This window comes from Acyrthosiphon pisum, chromosome X, assembly GCF_005508785.2.
Source record: "Acyrthosiphon pisum isolate AL4f chromosome X, pea_aphid_22Mar2018_4r6ur, whole genome shotgun sequence".
NCBI classification, from domain to species: Eukaryota; Metazoa; Arthropoda; class Insecta; order Hemiptera; family Aphididae; genus Acyrthosiphon; species Acyrthosiphon pisum.
In genome coordinates this window covers 47,233,497-47,237,533 of record NC_042493.1, presented here as the reverse complement: position 1 = coordinate 47,237,533, position 4,037 = coordinate 47,233,497, and positions in this window count along the sequence as shown.

Below are 4,037 nucleotides of genomic sequence, written 5' to 3'. Positions count from 1 at the left end.
TTGCAATTATTCCACATAATTTCTATTTATCTGTTTTTTTTCATATAACCAACTACAACCAAAGAATGTCTTAAAAAATAATTCTCTCCTAGTCATATTAAAATCTAGATGCATTAATGTTAAAATATTTTTATAACAGTATAAGCAATGAATGTATTGTTTATAGTTATGTTTGTATTATAAAACAACTATGAGCTTACATAACTTCAAACTTATAGAATTATGATCTACATTCTACAAAGTCGTTAATCCAAGTGATCCGAGTTTTGTAATATGTGATAAAAATCCTAAATATTCAAATATGATCATTTTTTTTTTTTTTTACCGTTGTAGTAGAATGGTATTTAACAAATTTCAATATTTAATTATAGAAAATTACTGATAAATATTACGTTTAAAATGTCATTCAACTAAGATATCTATATTTTTATAATTAATTATTTCTAAACTGTTAACCTAGTTATACATAAATGTATTATCTATCATAAATGTACTTATATATTATGTATTGGTATATGATTTTGTCAGTTTTATAATCTTTAAGTGCACTAAGTAATCAAAATCAGTAAAACGTTATCCGTCCAATAATATTATACATTTAATATAGGTACAATGTATTTAATTTAAATTGTATTACAATTTTATACATAATATGAGTAAAAAATATTTTATTTTTCTGTTATTGCCTTATTTAACTTTGTAACATTGTATGCAATTTAAAACATTATATTTAATGATTTATACATATGTATATATTATTTTTATAGTCTTAATACTTCAAATAGAAATGTTTTATCACTGTTGTGACCATAGACGCAAATAGACAAATTATTTTGGGGGGACTAAAGCCTCTCCTATAATATTTTCTAAAAATTATATATGCTCAATACTAATTACTGACTTTTGAACTGGGGGGACTAGGTCCCCCCAACCACCACCTATTTGCGCTAAAGGTTGTGACTGTAAAGTGTAAGTCAACTGTTATCTTATCATAAATAGTGCCCCGTTAAGCCGCACAGGTTGCCTATTGCTCGACTGAGAACAAAACTCTAACTAGTAATATTAAAAAAAAAACAATACAATATAAACTATTAAGAGAATGTCAGTGCACTATTTGTTTTCTCTTTCTGACTCACGCACAACTAAGACAAAACATATTTACGCATACTCATTTTTTTTTATGTTTTTGAGTAATCTTAGAGTAAAAGCACCCATTACAAAAATGTTAAAGAATATTATTTTTTATGGTATGACATATCAGTTTGTCTATTTATTTGCCCAAAACAATTAAACATAATTTAAATTAACAAACAATTTTTTTATTTTGAAAGTTGAATAAAATATTGTCAATTAGATAATAATAAAATATAAAAACCGATACTTCCTTTATTACAACCCTCAAAAATATTATCCTCTATAATTTTTGTAATAGGTGATTTTATCATATTTTACATTCTATTATATCCGGATTTTACTCTAAGATTACCAAGGTCATGAAAAAAACGATTTTAGGTGAAAGTGTTTTATCAATTGTGCGTGGGTCTGAGAGAGAAAAACAAATATTGCGCTGACACCTTCTTAATCGCGGTCTTGCCATCTAGCAGAGTTTATACAACTTAGCACAAATAGTAATAGAGAATATTATTTACTTACTTTCAGAGATTAATAGATTATCTAAATTGTATTGTATGGGTTTAATGTACATAGTACATACATTTATTGTTAACACAGTATACCAAATTTGTGGTTTTTAATATAGTACTCTATGTTTATTTAAAAAACTATTATTGTACATTTCTGTTGAAACTGAATGCAAAAAATGTTTATATTTTGAATATATTCTATAAATTTCTTTTACATTAAACACTTAATGTGTATAAATCAATATTTTAACTTAATATCTTGTGAATTATTAAAATTTAAAATTGATGAAAATAATAAGTCATTATTCAATTTAGATCAATATAATAACTGTATAAAAAAATAGTGATATTTTTTATTGTTTTAAATGATAAAATTAAATAATATAAAAATGTAAGAAAGTTTGAAATTATGAATCAAATAATGTACTTACCTATGACTATACATTTTATACAAGCTAGCTGCTCTATAAGTCAAGTGTATATTAATTATATTATTTGAAATTCTATATTTAGCTTCAGAATTTGTAAATATAATTTATTGATAAAAAAAAAAACAATATTTGGCCGCTTAAAATTGTCTTTTATGCCACTATGCGACTGCTCCATCAGTCTATTGTGTACTCACATTGTAATTGATTGTCGAATTTCTAGAAACCAACCAGCTTAACTGTGTTTTTCTAATAATACATACATACCTATAGTAACCGACCGACGACGACTGTCTGCAATTGACAGACTAATGGTTTTGATGTTAGGAACCTACTAATTTACTACTAAATCCATGAACTATAATCAACAGCTTACAAAGTTCTTCTATGCTGTGTATAGGTTACATAATTAAGATATATATTTGTATACGACATTACGACATGTCGACATGTGTAGGTAGTAATATATTTCTATGATATATCCTAGAGACCTAGGTAATTTGGGGCAGGGGACCAACCAACTACCAAAAATATTGAAGGCTTCAAACCTTTGAAGATCCTTTTAAAAACGAACTTTCCCAACACTGCTATGACAATAATAAGGAATAAGGATATCATATATAAATATATAATACATACCAATTAATATTGCTATTAGATTAATTTATTTATCTAACTCGTTCTATAGCATGGTGATGTAATTTTGACCATAAACAAGTCGCAATAATCGAATGTATAGATTACGTAATAATTATTAAAGTATTATTTCGTATTTTTGCGAAAGATTACTAACTATTTTTAACTAATAAGTAAATATCCTGTACCGTAGAGCGATAAAAATAGATAGGGTCATAAATAGATTAAATTATTCTAAACATTTTGAAAACTTCATATACTCGTAGACCTAACCTATAGTAATACCTAAAGAAAATAATAATATACCTGATGGAGAAAAATTTTTACAATCCCCAAAGACTAATTTTTTGGATAACAAAATAATAATTTCAGAGGATAATCAGTAGAGGAAAAACTATTAATTGTAGTTTGAATAATTTAATTTCATCAAATTTAGAACTTCAACGGTCTAAAAAAAAAAAACTGTAAAAATATACATATCTACCTAGTATAAATGTTATGTATCTATGGTTATTCATTTTTTTAAAAATAACAAAATTGATATTGTAAAAAACTGTTCCTGAAATCGTGTTAACATTTTATTAAATATTATTATATTGCCATAATGCCATTAGTCAATTATATTTCTTATGGTATTGCGGTAGGTAGATAATAGATATTGAACTATTTTTTTCTAAAATCAAATCGCAAATTTTCATAATAATTATTATAATATTATTTGATATTTTCATATAATATTAGGTACTAGCTAATAAACTAATATAAGTCAATACTTATCCGTAAAATGGTGCAGTGAATAAGGTTTATAGTATAAATAGCTTAAAATAGAAATAATATTTTTAAAATTAAAATGTGTATATACTAAATTATAATATAAATTATACATCGTAACGAAAAGTTTGAAGTCCCTGCTATTAATATTTTTTTAATTACAAAAAAAATAATTTAAATTGTTTTTCATCGTCCACAATTTCTTCAAATTTCGGAATTGATCATATGTGTGTACAAAAGTAGCGCATATTTATTTTTGATATTTTAAGATTGCTGTTAGAACAATTTACGAAGAGCTATGTATTAAAGTAATTAAGTCCCATAGTTATGATCAAGCATAAAAATGTAATTAATAGGTAATATATATAATACATTATGTTGGTTCGATTTTAATTTCAGAGATTCAGAGGTACATACACCATGTCACCATTTGCAAATTTAGCTTTGCAGACGACGACCTTTAACAAAATGACTATCAAAATAACAAATAGTAACGACTTAATGTTTGCATGCTATAATTAGCATAGGCTTTTCAATATTAGAATGGGTAGGTTATCTA